Source organism: Delphinapterus leucas, chromosome 19, assembly GCF_059928025.1.
Source record: "Delphinapterus leucas isolate spDelLeu-1000000601 "Yukka" chromosome 19, BTC_Dleu_Yukka2, whole genome shotgun sequence".
Taxonomy (NCBI): Eukaryota; Metazoa; Chordata; class Mammalia; order Artiodactyla; family Monodontidae; genus Delphinapterus; species Delphinapterus leucas.
The window spans coordinates 29,442,086-29,456,879 of NC_143147.1; the positions used below are offsets into that span (position 1 = coordinate 29,442,086).

Consider the following 14,794-nt stretch of genomic DNA (forward strand, 5'->3'; position numbering starts at 1 on the left):
GGGCCCCGCTGCAGGCCCCGCCTCCTCAGGCCCCTCCCACCACGGCGCGCGCGCCGGAGGGGGCGCTCCCCGCCGGCCCGGCCAGAAGGCGGCCCTGGAAGGCAGCCGCACCCCAGACGCCCCGGGGTGCCTGGCCCGGACCCAGGCTCCGCCGCGGGCCCGGTTGCCTTCCCTTCGGCCAGCGAGCCCCTCGACCTGCACCTGGCCGCCCCCACCGGCGCCCCGCCCCGGGGCCGCCACCTGTGTGCCGGTGGGTGTGTCCCTCCACAGCTCCCTCCGGCAAAAGCCCCGCCCCCCGCCGTGTCACCGCCGCGGCCGGGTGCGGGAGCGGGATCGAGGGCAGGGGCCGCTTCCCCTGGCCTGCCGGCCGCCAGGGGCGGGCTACTGAGCCCGGCGGGTGGTGTGCGGGCAAGGGTGGCCTCGCCGGGGCTGAGGGGCCGTGGCGACACGATGGTGGCTCCCAGTGGCTTCGGGCCAGCTGCTGTCGGGCAGGAGGGCCGGCCCGGGCTGCGGCTGGGCGGCTCCTAGCGCCGCGTCGGCGGGCAGGGGCGATGCCCAAGGGACCGCGGGCCCCGGGCCCTGAAGCCTCCGCGGCCACGTCCCTGTGAGCGACGGGCCGGATCTTGGGCCGGGCGCCAAGCGCCGATGGGTTCGCTGGGTCACGCCCGCCCTCGGCTGGGAGGGGGTGGCCAAACCCTCCGCCTCCGCCACCGCCCGGTACCCGAGACCTCCGTTCCCCCTGCCTGGGCGGGCGACGGGTTCCTGCCGGGGCGGGCTGACCGCCAGGCTGGCGGTGAGGCGCAAGCGACAGCGAAAGTGGGCCTCAGGAGGCAGCCCGCCGTCCCCGCCCCCGTCTACGGCCATACCACCCTGAACGCGCCCGATCTCGTCTGATCTCGGAAGCTAAGCAGGGTCGGGCCTGGTTAGTACTTGGATGGGAGACCGCCTGGGAATACCGGGTGCTGTAGGCTTTTTGCCTCCTGCTCCGCCTTCTCCTTTAACTCGCCCGCGGGCGGTGGCCGCCGGCTCCGCCCGCGCCGGGGCCCCGCTGCAGGCCCCGCCTCCTCAGGCCCCTCCCACCACGGCGCGCGCGCCGGAGGGGGCGCTCCCCGCCGGCCCGGCCCGCCAGGCGGCCAGAAGGCGGCCCTGGAAGGCAGCCGCACCCCAGACGCCCCCGGGGTGCCTGGCCCGGACCCAGGCTCCGCCGCGGGCCCGGTTGCCGTCCCTTCGGCCAGCGAGCCCGTCGACCTGCACCTGGCCGCCCCCACCGGCGCCCCGCCCCGGGGCCGCCACCTGTGTGCCGGTGGGTGTGTCCCTCCACAGCTCCCTCCAGCAAAAGCCCCGCCCCCCGCCGTGTCGCCGCCGCTGCCGGGTGCGGGAGCGGGATAGAGGGCAGGGGCCGCTTCCCCGGGCCTGCCGGCCGCCAGGGGCGGGCTCCTGAGCTCGGCGGGTGGTGTGCGTGCAAGGGTGGCCTCGCCGGGGCTGAGGGGCCGTGGCGACACGATGGTGGCTCCCAGTGGCTTCGGGCCAGCTGCTGTCGGGCAGGAGGGCCGGCCCGGGCTGCGGCTGGGCGGCGCCTAGCGCCGCGTGGGCGGGCAGGGGCGATGCCCAAGGCACCGCGGGCCCCGGGCCCTGAAGCCTCCGCGGCCACGTCCCTGTGAGCGACGGGCCGGATCTTGGGCGGGGCGCCAAGCGCCGAAGGGTTCGCTGGGTCACGCCCGCCCTCGGCTGGGAGGGGGTGGCCAAACCCTCCGCCTCCGCCACCGCCCGGTACCCGAGACCTCCGTTCCCCCTGCCTGGGCAGGCGACGGGGTCCTGCTGGGGCGGGCTGACCGCCAGGCTGGCGGTGAGGCGCAAGCGCCAGCGAAAGTGGGCCTCAAGAGGCAGCCCGCCGTCCCCGCCCCCGTCTACGGCCATACCACCCTGAACGCGCCCGATCTCGTCTGATCTCGGAAGCTAAGCAGGGTCGGGCCTGGTTAGTACTTGGATGGGAGACCGCCTGGGAATACCGGGTGCTGTAGGCTTTTTGCCTCCCGCTCCGCCTTCTCCTTTAACTCGCCCGCGGGCGGTGGCCGCCGGCTCCGCCGGCGCCGGGGCCCCGCTGCAGGCCCCGCCTCCTCAGGCCCCTCCCACCACGGCGCGCGCGCCGGAGGGGGCGCTCCCCGCCGGCCCGGCCCGCCAGGCGGCCAGAAGGCGGCCCTGGAAGGCAGCCGCACCCCAGACGCCCCCGGGGTGCCTGGCCCGGACCCAGGCTCCGCCGCGGGCCCGGTTGCCGTCCCTTCGGCCAGCGAGCCCGTCGACCTGCACCTGGCCGCCCCCACCGGCGCCCCGCCCCGGGGCCGCCACCTGTGTGCCGGTGGGTGTGTCCCTCCACAGCTCCCTCCGGCAAAAGCCCCGCCCCCCGCCGTGTCGCCGCCGCTGCCGGGTGCGGGAGCGGGATCGAGGGCAGGGGCCGCTTCCCCGGGCCTGCCGGCCGCCAGGGGCGGGCTCCTGAGCTCGGCGGGTGGTGTGCGTGCAAGGGTGGCCTCGCCGGGGCTGAGGGGCCGTGGCGACACGATGGTGGCTCCCAGTGGCTTCGGGCCAGCTGCTGTCGGGCAGGAGGGCCGGCCCTGGCTGCGGCTGGGCGGCGCCTAGCGCCGCGTGGGCGGGCAGGGGCGATGCCCAAGGCACCGCGGGCCCCGGGCCCTGAAGCCTCCGGGGCCACGTCCCTGTGAGCGACGGGCCGGATCTTGGGCGGGGCGCCAAGCGCCGAAGGGTTCGCTGGGTCACGCCCGCCCTCGGCTGGGAGGGGGTGGCCAAACCTTCCGCCTCCGCCACCGCCCGGTACCCGAGACCTCCGTTCCCCCTGCCTGGGCGGGCGACGGGGTCCTGCTGGGGCGGGCTGACCGCCAGGCTGGCGGTGAGGCGCAAGCGCCAGCGAAAGTGGGCCTCAAGAGGCAGCCCGCCGTCCCCGCCCCCGTCTACGGCCATACCACCCTGAACGCGCCCGATCTCGTCTGATCTCGGAAGCTAAGCAGGGTCGGGCCTGGTTAGTACTTGGATGGGAGACCGCCTGGGAATACCGGGTGCTGTAGGGTTTTTGCCTCCCGCTCCGCCTTCTCCTTTAACTCGCCCGCGGGCGGTGGCCGCCGGCTCCGCCCGCGCCGGGGCCCCGCTGCAGGCCCCGCCTCCTCAGGCCCCTCCCACCACGGCGCGCGCGCCGGAGGGGGCGCTCCCCGCCAGCCCGGCCCGCCAGGCGGCCAGAAGGCGGCCCTGGAAGGCAGCCGCACCCCAGACGCCCCCGGGGTGCCTGGCCCGGACCCAGGCTCCGCCGCGGGCCCGATTGCCGTGCCTTCCGCCAGCGAGCCCCTCGACCTGCACCTGGCCGCCCCCACCGGGGCCCCGCCCCGGTGCCGCCACCTGTGTGCCGGTGGGTGTGTCCCTACACAGCTCCCTCCGGCAAAAGCCTCGCCCCCCGCCGTGTCGCCGCCGCGGCCGGGTGCGGGAGCGGGATCGAGGGCAGGGGCCGCTTCCCCGGGCCTGCCGGCCGCCAGGGGCGGGCTCCTGAGCCCGGCAGGTGGTGTGCGGGCAAGGGTGGCCTCGCCGGGGCTGAGGGGCCGTGGCGACACGATGGTGGCTCCCAGTGGCTTCGGGCCAGCTGCTGTCGGGCAGGAGGGCCGGCCCGGGTTGCGGCTGGGCGGCGCCTAGCGCCGCGTGGGCGGGCAGGGGCGATGCCCAAGGGACCGCGGGCCCCGGGCACTGAAGCCTCCGGGGCCACGTCCCTGTGAGCGACGGGCGGGATCTTGGCGGGGCGCCAAGCGCCGAAGGGTTCGCTGGGTCACGCCCGCCCTCGGCTGGGAGGGGGTGGCCAAACCCTCCGCCTCCGCCACCGCCCGGTACCCGAGACCTCCGTTCCCCCTGCCTGGGCGGGCGACGGGGTCCTGCCGGGGCGGGCTGACCGCCAGGCTGGCGGTGAGGCGCAAGCGCCAGCGAAAGTGGGCCTCAAGAGGCAGCCCGCCGTCCCCGCCCCCGTCTACGGCCATACTACCCTGAACGCGCCCGATCTCGTCTGATCTCGGAAGCTAAGCAGGGTCGGGCCTGGTTAGTACTTGGATGGGAGACCGCCTGGGAATACCGGGTGCTGTAGGCTTTTTGCCTCCCGCTCCGCCTTCTCCTTTAACTCGCCCGCGGGCGGTGGCCGCCGGCTCCGCCCGCGCCGGGGCCCCGCTGCAGGCCCCGCCTCCTCAGGCCCCTCCCACCACGGCGCGCGCGCCGGAGGGGGCGCTCCCCGCCGGCCCGGCCCGCCAGGCGGCCAGAAGGCGGCCCTGGAAGGCAGCCGCACCCCAGACGCCCCCGGGGTGCCTGGCCCGGACCCAGGCTCCACTGCGGGCCCGGTTGCCGTCCCTTCGGCCAGCGAGCCCCTCGACCTGCACCTGGCCGCCCCCACCGGCGCCCCGCCCCGGGGCCGCCACCTGTGTGCCGGTGGGTGTGTCCCTCCACAGCTCCCTCCGGCAAAAGCCCCGCCCCCCGCCGTGTCGCCGCCGCTGCCGGGTGCGGGAGCGGGATCGAGGGCAGGGGCCGCTTCCCCGGGCCTGCCGGCCGCCAGGGGCGGGCTCCAGAGCTCGGCGGGTGGTGTGCGTGCAAGGGTGGCCTCGCCGGGGCTGAGGGGCCGTGGCGACACGATGGTGGCTCCCAGTGGCTTCGGGCCAGCTGCTGTCGGGCAGGAGGGCCGGCCCGGGCTGCGGCTGGGCGGCGCCTAGCGCCGCGTGGGCGGGCAGGGGCGATGCCCAAGGCACCGCGGGCCCCGGGCCCTGAAGCCTCCGGGGCCACGTCCCTGTGAGCGACGGGCCGGATCTTGGGCGGGGCGCCAAGCGCCGAAGGGTTCGCTGGGTCACGCCCGCCCTCGGCTGGGAGGGGGTGGCCAAACCCTCCGCCTCCGCCACCGCCCGGTACCCGAGACCTCCGTTCCCCCTGCCTGGGCGGGCGACGGGGTCCTGCTGGGGCGGGCTGACCGCCAGGCTGGCGGTGAGGCGCAAGCGCCAGCGAAAGTGGGCCTCAAGAGGCAGCCCGCCGTCCCCGCCCCCGTCTACGGCCATACCACCCTGAACGCGCCCGATCTCGTCTGATCTCGGAAGCTAAGCAGGGTCGGGCCTGGTTAGTACTTGGATGGGAGACCGCCTGGGAATACCGGGTGCTGTAGGGTTTTTGCCTCCCGCTCCGCCTTCTCCTTTAACTCGCCCGCGGGCGGTGGCCGCCGGCTCCGCCCGCGCCGGGGCCCCGCTGCAGGCCCCGCCTCCTCAGGCCCCTCCCACCACGGCGCGCGCGCCGGAGGGGGCGCTCCCTGCCAGCCCGGCCCGCCAGGCGGCCAGAAGGCGGCCCTGGAAGGCAGCCGCACCCCAGACGCCCCCGGGGTGCCTGGCCCGGACCCAGGCTCCGCCGCGGGCCCGATTGCCGTGCCTTCCGCCAGCGAGCCCCTCGACCTGCACCTGGCCGCCCCCACCGGCGCCCCGCCCCGGGGCCGCCACCTGTGTGCCGGTGGGTGTGTCCCTCCACAGCTCCCTCCGGCAAAAGCCCCGCCCCCCGCCGTGTCGCCGCCGCGGCCGGGTGCGGGAGCGGGATCGAGGGCAGGGGCCGCTTCCCCGGGCCTGCCGGCCGCCAGGGGCGGGCTCCTGAGCTCGGCGGGTGGTGTGCGGGCAAGGGTGGCCTCGCCGGGGCTGAGGGGCCGTGGCGACACGATGGTGGCTCCCAGTGGCTTCGGGCCAGCTGCTGTCGGGCAGGAGGGCCGGCCCGGGCTGCGGCTGGGCGGCGCCTAGCGCCGCGTGGGCGGGCAGGGGCGATGCCCAAGGGACCGCGGGCCCCGGGCCCTGAAGCCTCCGGGGCCACGTCCCTGTGAGCGACGGGCCGGATCTTGGGCGGGGCGCCAAGCGCCGAAGGGTTCGCTGGGTCACGCCCGCCCTCGGCTGGGAGGGGGTGGCAAAACCCTCCGCCTCCGCCACCGCCCGGTACCCGAGACCTCCGTTCCCCCTGCCTGGGCGGGCGACGGGGTCCTGCCGGGGCGGGCTGACCGCCAGGCTGGCGGTGAGGCGCAAGCGCCAGCGAAAGTGGGCCTCAAGAGGCAGCCCGCCGTCCCCGCCCCCGTCTACGGCCATACCACCCTGAACGCGCCCGATCTCGTCTGATCTCGGAAGCTAAGCAGGGTCGGGCCTGGTTAGTACTTGGATGGGAGACCGCCTGGGAATACCGGGTGCTGTAGGCTTTTTGCCTCCCGCTCCGCCTTCTCCTTTAACACGCCCGCGGGCGGTGGCCGCCGGCTCCGCCCGCGCCGGGGCCCCGCTGCAGGCCCCGCCTCCTCAGGCCCCTCCCACCACGGCGCGCGCGCCGGAGGGGGCGCTCCCCGCCAGCCCGGCCCGCCAGGCGGCCAGAAGGCGGCCCTGGAAGGCAGCCGCACCCCAGACGCCCCCGGGGTGCCTGGCCCGGACCCAGGCTCCGCCGCGGGCCCGATTGCCGTGCCTTCCGCCAGCGAGCCCCTCGACCTGCACCTGGCCGCCCCCACCGGCGCCCCGCCCCGGGGCCGCCACCTGTGTGCCGGTGGGTGTGTCCCTCCACAGCTCCCTCCGGCAAAAGCCTCGCCCCCCGCCGTGTCGCCGCCACGGCCGGGTGCGGGAGCGGGATCGAGTGCAGGGGCCGTTTCCCCGGGCCTGCCGGCCGCCAGGGGCGGGCTCCTGAGCCCGGCAGGTGGTGTGCGGCAAGGGTGGCCTCGCCGGGGCTGAGGGGCCGTGGCGACACGATGGTGGCTCCCAGTGGCTTCGGGCCAGCTGCTGTCGGGCAGGAGGGCCGGCCCGGGTTGCGGCTGGGCGGCGCCTAGCGCCGCGTGGGCGGGCAGGGGCGATGCCCAAGGGACCGCGGGCCCCGGGCACTGAAGCCTCCGGGGCCACGTCCCTGTGAGCGACGGGCGGGATCTTGGCGGGGCGCCAAGCGCCGAAGGGTTCGCTGGGTCACGCCCGCCCTCGGCTGGGAGGGGGTGGCCAAACCCTCCGCCTCCGCCACCGCCCGGTACCCGAGACCTCCGTTCCCCCTGCCTGGGCGGGCGACGGGGTCCTGCCGGGGCGGGCTGACCGCCAGGCTGGCGGTGAGGCGCAAGCGCCAGCGAAAGTGGGCCTCAAGAGGCAGCCCGCCGTCCCCGCCCCCGTCTACGGCCATACTACCCTGAACGCGCCCGATCTCGTCTGATCTCGGAAGCTAAGCAGGGTCGGGCCTGGTTAGTACTTGGATGGGAGACCGCCTGGGAATACCGGGTGCTGTAGGCTTTTTGCCTCCCGCTCCGCCTTCTCCTTTAACTCGCCCGCGGGCGGTGGCCGCCGGCTCCGCCCGCGCCGGGGCCCCGCTGCAGGCCCCGCCTCCTCAGGCCCCTCCCACCACGGCACGCGCGCCGGAGGGGGCGCTCCCCGCCGGCCCGGCCCGCCAGGCGGCCAGAAGGCGGCCCTGGAAGGCAGCCGCACCCCAGACGCCCCCGGGGTGCCTGGCCCGGACCCAGGCTCCGCCGCGGGCCCGGTTGCCGTCCCTTCGGCCAGCGAGCCCGTCGACCTGCACCTGGCCGCCCCCACCGGCGCCCCGCCCCGGGGCCGCCACCTGTGTGCCGGTGGGTGTGTCCCTCCACAGCTCCCTCCGGCAAAAGCCCCGCCCCCCGCCGTGTCGCCGCCGCTGCCGGGTGCGGGAGCGGGATCGAGGGCAGGGGCCGCTTCCCCTGGCCTGCCGGCCGCCAGGGGCGGGCTACTGAGCCCGGCGGGTGGTGTGCGGGCAAGGGTGGCCTCGCCGGGGCTGAGGGGCCGTGGCGACACGATGGTGGCTCCCAGTGGCTTCGGGCCAGCTGCTGTCGGGCAGGAGGGCCGGCCCGGGCTGCGGCTGGGCGGCTCCTAGCGCCGCGTCGGCGGGCAGGGGCGATGCCCAAGGGACCGCGGGCCCCGGGCCCTGAAGCCTCCGCGGCCACGTCCCTGTGAGCGACGGGCCGGATCTTGGGCGGGGCGCCAAGCGCCGAAGGGTTCGCTGGGTCACGCCCGCCCTCGGCTGGGAGGGGGTGGCCAAACCCTCCGCCTCCGCCACCGCCCGGTACCCGAGACCTCCGTTCCCCCTGCCTGGGCGGGCGACGGGTTCCTGCCGGGGCGGGCTGACCGCCAGGCTGGCGGTGAGGCGCAAGCGACAGCGAAAGTGGGCCTCAGGAGGCAGCCCGCCGTCCCCGCCCCCGTCTACGGCCATACCACCCTGAACGCGCCCGATCTCGTCTGATCTCGGAAGCTAAGCAGGGTCAGGCCTGGTTAGTACTTGGATGGGAGACCGCCTGGGAATACCGGGTGCTGTAGGCTTTTTGCCTCCTGCTCCGCCTTCTCCTTTAACTCGCCCGCGGGCGGTGGCCGCCGGCTCCGCCCGCGCCGGGGCCCCGCTGCAGGCCCCGCCTCCTCAGGCCCCTCCCACCACGGCGCGCGCGCCGGAGGGGGCGCTCCCCGCCGGCCCGGCCCGCCAGGCGGCCAGAAGGCGGCCCTGGAAGGCAGCCGCACCCCAGACGCCCCCGGGGTGCCTGGCCCGGACCCAGGCTCCGCCGCGGGCCCGGTTGCCGTCCCTTCGGCCAGCGAGCCCCTCGACCTGCACCTGGCCGCCCCCACCGGCGCCCCGCCCCGGGGCCGCCACCTGTGTGCCGGTGGGTGTGTCCCTCCACAGCTCCCTCCGGCAAAAGCCCCGCCCCCCGCCGTGTCGCCGCCGCGGCCGGGTGCGGGAGCGGGATCGAGGGCAGGGGCCGCTTCCCCGGGCCTGCCGGCCGCCAGGGGCGGGCTCCTGAGCTCGGCGGGTGGTGTGCGGGCAAGGGTGGCCTCGCCGGGGCTGAGGGGCCGTGGCGACACGATGGTGGCTCCCAGTGGCTTCGGGCCAGCTGCTGTCGGGCAGGAGGGCCGGCCCGGGCTGCGGCTGGGCGGCGCCTAGCGCCGCGTGGGCGGGCAGGGGCGATGCCCAAGGGACCGCGGGCCCCGGGCCCTGAAGCCTCCGGGGCCACGTCCCTGTGAGCGACGGGCCGGATCTTGGGCGGGGCGCCAAGCGCCGAAGGGTTCGCTGGGTCACGCCCGCCCTCGGCTGGGAGGGGGTGGCCAAACCCTCCGCCTCCGCCACCGCCCGGTACCCGAGACCTCCGTTCCCCCTGCCTGGGCGGGCGACGGGGTCCTGCCGGGGCGGGCTGACCGCCAGGCTGGCGGTGAGGCGCAAGCGCCAGCGAAAGTGGGCCTCAAGAGGCAGCCCGCCGTCCCCGCCCCCGTCTACGGCCATACCACCCTGAACGCGCCCGATCTCGTCTGATCTCGGAAGCTAAGCAGGGTCGGGCCTGGTTAGTACTTGGATGGGAGACCGCCTGGGAATACCGGGTGCTGTAGGCTTTTTGCCTCCCGCTCCGCCTTCTCCTTTAACTCGCCCGCGGGCGGTGGCCGCCGGCTCCGCCCGCGCCGGGGCCCCGCTGCAGGCCCCGCCTCCTCAGGCCCCTCCCACCACGGCGCGCGCGCCGGAGGGGGCGCTCCCCGCCAGCCCGGCCCGCCAGGCGGCCAGAAGGCGGCCCTGGAAGGCAGCCGCACCCCAGACGCCCCCGGGGTGCCTGGCCCGGACCCAGGCTCCGCCGCGGGCCCGATTGCCGTGCCTTCCGCCAGCGAGCCCATCGACCTGCACCTGGCCGCCCCCACCGGCGCCCCGCCCCGGTGCCGCCACCTGTGTGCCGGTGGGTGTGTCCCTCCACAGCTCCCTCCGGCAAAAGCCTCGCCCCCCGCCGTGTCGCCGCCGCGGCCGGGTGCGGGAGCGGGATCGAGGGCAGGGGCCGCTTCCCCGGGCCTGCCGGCCGCCAGGGGCGGGCTCCTGAGCCCGGCAGGTGGTGTGCGGGCAAGGGTGGCCTCGCCGGGGCTGAGGGGCCGTGGCGACACGATGGTGGCTCCCAGTGGCTTCGGGCCAGCTGCTGTCGGGCAGGAGGGCCGGCCCGGGTTGCGGCTGGGCGGCGCCTAGCGCCGCGTGGGCGGGCAGGGGCGATGCCCAAGGGACCGCGGGCCCCGGGCACTGAAGCCTCCGGGGCCACGTCCCTGTGAGCGACGGGCGGGATCTTGGCGGGGCGCCAAGCGCCGAAGGGTTCGCTGGGTCACGCCCGCCCTCGGCTGGGAGGGGGTGGCCAAACCCTCCGCCTCCGCCACCGCCCGGTACCCGAGACCTCCGTTCCCCCTGCCTGGGCGGGCGACGGGGTCCTGCCGGGGCGGGCTGACCGCCAGGCTGGCGGTGAGGCGCAAGCGCCAGCGAAAGTGGGCCTCAAGAGGCAGCCCGCCGTCCCCGCCCCCGTCTACGGCCATACTACCCTGAACGCGCCCGATCTCGTCTGATCTCGGAAGCTAAGCAGGGTCGGGCCTGGTTAGTACTTGGATGGGAGACCGCCTGGGAATACCGGGTGCTGTAGGCTTTTTGCCTCCCGCTCCGCCTTCTCCTTTAACTCGCCCGCGGGCGGTGGCCGCCGGCTCCGCCCGCGCCGGGGCCCCGCTGCAGGCCCCGCCTCCTCAGGCCCCTCCCACCACGGCACGCGCGCCGGAGGGGGCGCTCCCCGCCGGCCCGGCCCGCCAGGCGGCCAGAAGGCGGCCCTGGAAGGCAGCCGCACCCCAGACGCCCCCGGGGTGCCTGGCCCGGACCCAGGCTCCGCCGCGGGCCCGGTTGCCGTCCCTTCGGCCAGCGAGCCCGTCGACCTGCACCTGGCCGCCCCCACCGGCGCCCCGCCCCGGGGCCGCCACCTGTGTGCCGGTGGGTGTGTCCCTCCACAGCTCCCTCCGGCAAAAGCCCCGCCCCCCGCCGTGTCGCCGCCGCTGCCGGGTGCGGGAGCGGGATCGAGGGCAGGGGCCGCTTCCCCGGGCCTGCCGGCCGCCAGGGGCGGGCTCCTGAGCTCGGCGGGTGGTGTGCGGGCAAGGGTGGCCTCGCCGGGGCTGAGGGGCCGTGGCGACACGATGGTGGCTCCCAGTGGCTTCGGGCCAGCTGCTGTCGGGCAGGAGGGCCGGCCCGGGCTGCGGCTGGGCGGCGCCTAGCGCCGCGTGGGCGGGCAGGGGCGATGCCCAAGGGACCGCGGGCCCCGGGCCCTGAAGCCTCCGGGACCACGTCCCTGTGTGCGACGGGCCGGATCTTGGGCGGGGCGCCAAGCGCGGAAGGGTTCGCTGGGTCACACCCGCCCTCGGCTGGGAGGGGGTGGCCAAACCCTCCGCCTCCGCCACCGCCCGGTACCCGAGACCTCCGTTCCCCCTGCCTGGGCGGGCGACGTGGTCCTGCCGGGGCGGGCTGACCGCCAGGCTGGCGGTGAGGCGCAAGCGCCAGCGAAAGTGGGCCTCAAGAGGCAGCCCGCCGTCCCCGCCCCCGTCTACGGCCATACCACCCTGAACGCGCCCGATCTCGTCTGATCTCGGAAGCTAAGCAGGGTCGGGCCTGGTTAGTACTTGGATGGGAGACCGCCTGGGAATACCGGGTGCTGTAGGCTTTTTGCCTCCCGCTCCGCCTTCTCCTTTAACTCGCCCGCGGGCGGTGGCCGCCGGCTCCGCCCGCGCCGGGGCCCCGCTGCAGGCCCCGCCTCCTCAGGCCCCTCCCACCACGGCGCGCGCGCCGGAGGGGGCGCTCCCCGCCGGCCCGGCCAGAAGGCGGCCCTGGAAGGCAGCCGCACCCCAGACGCCCCGGGGTGCCTGGCCCGGACCCAGGCTCCGCCGCGGGCCCGGTTGCCTTCCCTTCGGCCAGCGAGCCCCTCGACCTGCACCTGGCCGCCCCCACCGGCGCCCCGCCCCGGGGCCGCCACCTGTGTGCCGGTGGGTGTGTCCCTCCACAGCTCCCTCCGGCAAAAGCCCCGCCCCCCGCCGTGTCACCGCCGCGGCCGGGTGCGGGAGCGGGATCGAGGGCAGGGGCCGCTTCCCCTGGCCTGCCGGCCGCCAGGGGCGGGCTACTGAGCCCGGCGGGTGGTGTGCGGGCAAGGGTGGCCTCGCCGGGGCTGAGGGGCCGTGGCGACACGATGGTGGCTCCCAGTGGCTTCGGGCCAGCTGCTGTCGGGCAGGAGGGCCGGCCCGGGCTGCGGCTGGGCGGCTCCTAGCGCCGCGTCGGCGGGCAGGGGCGATGCCCAAGGGACCGCGGGCCCCGGGCCCTGAAGCCTCCGCGGCCACGTCCCTGTGAGCGACGGGCCGGATCTTGGGCGGGGCGCCAAGCGCCGAAGGGTTCGCTGGGTCACGCCCGCCCTCGGCTGGGAGGGGGTGGCCAAACCTTCCGCCTCCGCCACTGCCCGGTACCCGAGACCTCCGTTCCCCCTGCCTGGGCGGGCGACGGGGTCCTGCCGGGGCGGGCTGACCTCCAGGCTGGCGGTGAGGCGCAAGCGCCAGCGAAAGTGGGCCTCAAGAGGCAGCCCGCCGTCCCCGCCCCCGTCTACGGCCATACCACCCTGAACGCGCCCGATCTCGTCTGATCTCGGAAGCTAAGCAGGGTCGGGCCTGGTTAGTACTTGGATGGGAGACCGCCTGGGAATACCGGGTGCTGTAGGCTTTTTGCCTCCCGCTCCGCCTTCTCCTTTAACTCGCCCGCGGGCGGTGGCCGCCGGCTCCGCCGGCGCCGGGGCCCCGCTGCAGGCCCCGCCTCCTCAGGCCCTTCCCACCACGGCGCGCGCGCCGGAGGGGGCGCTCCCCGCCGGCCCGGCCCGCCAGGCGGCCAGAAGGCGGCCCTGGAAGGCAGCCGCACCCCAGACGCCCCCGGGGTGCCTGGCCCGGACCCAGGCTCCGCCGCGGGCCCGGTTGCCGTCCCTTCGGCCAGCGAGCCCCTCGACCTGCACCTGGCCGCCCCCACCGGCGCCCCGCCCCGGGGCCGCCACCTGTGTGCCGGTGGGTGTGTCCCTCCACAGCTCCCTCCGGCAAAAGCCCCGCCCCCCGCCGTGTCGCCGCCGCGGCCGGGTGCGGGAGCGGGATCGAGGGCAGGGGCCGCTTCCCCGGGCCTGCCGGCCGCCAGGGGCGGGCTCCTGAGCTCGGCGGGTGGTGTGCGGGCAAGGGTGGCCTCGCCGGGGCTGAGGGGCCGTGGCGACACGATGGTGGCTCCCAGTGGCTTCGGGCCAGCTGCTGTCGGGCAGGAGGGCCGGCCCGGGCTGCGGCTGGGCGGCGCCTAGCGCCGCGTGGGCGGGCAGGGGCGATGCCCAAGGGACCGCGGGCCCCGGGCCCTGAAGCCTCCGGGGCCACGTCCCTGTGAGCGACGGGCCGGATCTTGGGCGGGGCGCCAAGCGCCGAAGGGTTCGCTGGGTCACGCCCGCCCTCGGCTGGGAGGGGGTGGCCAAACCCTCCGCCTCCGCCACCGCCCGGTACCCGAGACCTCCGTTCCCCCTGCCTGGGCGGGCGACGGGGTCCTGCCGGGGCGGGCTGACCGCCAGGCTGGCGGTGAGGCGCAAGCGCCAGCGAAAGTGGGCCTCAAGAGGCAGCCCGCCGTCCCCGCCCCCGTCTACGGCCATACCACCCTGAACGCGCCCGATCTCGTCTGATCTCGGAAGCTAAGCAGGGTCGGGCCTGGTTAGTACTTGGATGGGAGACCGCCTGGGAATACCGGGTGCTGTAGGCTTTTTGCCTCCCGCTCCGCCTTCTCCTTTAACTCGCCCGCGGGCGGTGGCCGCCGGCTCCGCCCGCGCCGGGGCCCCGCTGCAGGCCCCGCCTCCTCAGGCCCCTCCCACCACGGCGCGCGCGCCGGAGGGGGCGCTCCCCGCCAGCCCGGCCCGCCAGGCGGCCAGAAGGCGGCCCTGGAAGGCAGCCGCACCCCAGACGCCCCCGGGGTGCCTGGCCCGGACCCAGGCTCCGCCGCGGGCCCGATTGCCGTGCCTTCCGCCAGCGAGCCCATCGACCTGCACCTGGCCGCCCCCACCGGCGCCCCGCCCCGGTGCCGCCACCTGTGTGCCGGTGGGTGTGTCCCTCCACAGCTCCCTCCGGCAAAAGCCTCGCCCCCCGCCGTGTCGCCGCCGCGGCCGGGTGCGGGAGCGGGATCGAGGGCAGGGGCCGCTTCCCCGGGCCTGCCGGCCGCCAGGGGCGGGCTCCTGAGCCCGGCAGGTGGTGTGCGGGCAAGGGTGGCCTCGCCGGGGCTGAGGGGCCGTGGCGACACGATGGTGGCTCCCAGTGGCTTCGGGCCAGCTGCTGTCGGGCAGGAGGGCCGGCCCGGGTTGCGGCTGGGCGGCGCCTAGCGCCGCGTGGGCGGGCAGGGGCGATGCCCAAGGGACCGCGGGCCCCGGGCACTGAAGCCTCCGGGGCCACGTCCCTGTGAGCGACGGGCGGGATCTTGGCGGGGCGCCAAGCGCCGAAGGGTTCGCTGGGTCACGCCCGCCCTCGGCTGGGAGGGGGTGGCCAAACCCTCCGCCTCCGCCACCGCCCGGTACCCGAGACCTCCGTTCCCCCTGCCTGGGCGGGCGACGGGGTCCTGCCGGGGCGGGCTGACCGCCAGGCTGGCGGTGAGGCGCAAGCGCCAGCGAAAGTGGGCCTCAAGAGGCAGCCCGCCGTCCCCGCCCCCGTCTACGGCCATACTACCCTGAACGCGCCCGATCTCGTCTGATCTCGGAAGCTAAGCAGGGTCGGGCCTGGTTAGTACTTGGATGGGAGACCGCCTGGGAATACCGGGTGCTGTAGGCTTTTTGCCTCCCGCTCCGCCTTCTCCTTTAACTCGCCCGCGGGCGGTGGCCGCCGGCTCCGCCCGCGCCGGGGCCCCGCTGCAGGCCCCGCCTCCTCAGGCCCCTCCCACCACGGCACGCGCGCCGGAGGGGGCGCTCCCCGCCGGCCCGGCC

At 77.0% G+C, this 14,794-nt stretch overlaps 14 non-coding genes across 14 annotated transcripts; all 14 read left to right on the forward strand.

The window, feature by feature from the left end:
* The first annotated feature begins 852 nt into the window (after nt 1-852).
* LOC149746077 (5S ribosomal RNA) lies at nt 853-971 on the forward strand. The gene has a single exon (XR_016389238.1). It is a non-coding gene; the product is annotated as a 5S ribosomal RNA (ribosomal RNA).
* A 934-nt stretch (nt 972-1,905) lies between these two features.
* On the forward strand, nt 1,906-2,024 carry LOC149746078 (5S ribosomal RNA). Its single transcript, XR_016389239.1, has one exon. It is a non-coding gene; the product is annotated as a 5S ribosomal RNA (ribosomal RNA).
* Nucleotides 2,025-2,958: 934 nt separating this feature from the next.
* Nucleotides 2,959-3,077, forward strand: LOC149746079 (5S ribosomal RNA). Its single transcript, XR_016390063.1, has one exon. It is a non-coding gene; the product is annotated as a 5S ribosomal RNA (ribosomal RNA).
* A 933-nt stretch (nt 3,078-4,010) lies between these two features.
* Nucleotides 4,011-4,129, forward strand: LOC149746080 (5S ribosomal RNA). Its single transcript, XR_016389879.1, has one exon. It is a non-coding gene; the product is annotated as a 5S ribosomal RNA (ribosomal RNA).
* A 934-nt stretch (nt 4,130-5,063) lies between these two features.
* LOC149746081 (5S ribosomal RNA) lies at nt 5,064-5,182 on the forward strand. The gene has a single exon (XR_016390064.1). It is a non-coding gene; the product is annotated as a 5S ribosomal RNA (ribosomal RNA).
* A 934-nt stretch (nt 5,183-6,116) lies between these two features.
* Nucleotides 6,117-6,235, forward strand: LOC149746082 (5S ribosomal RNA). The gene has a single exon (XR_016389240.1). It is a non-coding gene; the product is annotated as a 5S ribosomal RNA (ribosomal RNA).
* A 932-nt stretch (nt 6,236-7,167) lies between these two features.
* On the forward strand, nt 7,168-7,286 carry LOC149746083 (5S ribosomal RNA). Its single transcript, XR_016389880.1, has one exon. It is a non-coding gene; the product is annotated as a 5S ribosomal RNA (ribosomal RNA).
* A 934-nt stretch (nt 7,287-8,220) lies between these two features.
* Nucleotides 8,221-8,339, forward strand: LOC149746084 (5S ribosomal RNA). Its single transcript, XR_016390083.1, has one exon. It is a non-coding gene; the product is annotated as a 5S ribosomal RNA (ribosomal RNA).
* Nucleotides 8,340-9,273: 934 nt separating this feature from the next.
* On the forward strand, nt 9,274-9,392 carry LOC149746085 (5S ribosomal RNA). Its single transcript, XR_016389242.1, has one exon. It is a non-coding gene; the product is annotated as a 5S ribosomal RNA (ribosomal RNA).
* Nucleotides 9,393-10,325: 933 nt separating this feature from the next.
* LOC149746086 (5S ribosomal RNA) lies at nt 10,326-10,444 on the forward strand. Its single transcript, XR_016389881.1, has one exon. It is a non-coding gene; the product is annotated as a 5S ribosomal RNA (ribosomal RNA).
* Nucleotides 10,445-11,378: 934 nt separating this feature from the next.
* On the forward strand, nt 11,379-11,497 carry LOC149746087 (5S ribosomal RNA). Its single transcript, XR_016389243.1, has one exon. It is a non-coding gene; the product is annotated as a 5S ribosomal RNA (ribosomal RNA).
* A 921-nt stretch (nt 11,498-12,418) lies between these two features.
* LOC149746088 (5S ribosomal RNA) lies at nt 12,419-12,537 on the forward strand. Its single transcript, XR_016389244.1, has one exon. It is a non-coding gene; the product is annotated as a 5S ribosomal RNA (ribosomal RNA).
* A 934-nt stretch (nt 12,538-13,471) lies between these two features.
* LOC149746089 (5S ribosomal RNA) lies at nt 13,472-13,590 on the forward strand. Its single transcript, XR_016389245.1, has one exon. It is a non-coding gene; the product is annotated as a 5S ribosomal RNA (ribosomal RNA).
* Nucleotides 13,591-14,523: 933 nt separating this feature from the next.
* LOC149746090 (5S ribosomal RNA) lies at nt 14,524-14,642 on the forward strand. The gene has a single exon (XR_016389882.1). It is a non-coding gene; the product is annotated as a 5S ribosomal RNA (ribosomal RNA).
* Nucleotides 14,643-14,794: the final 152 nt, after the last annotated feature.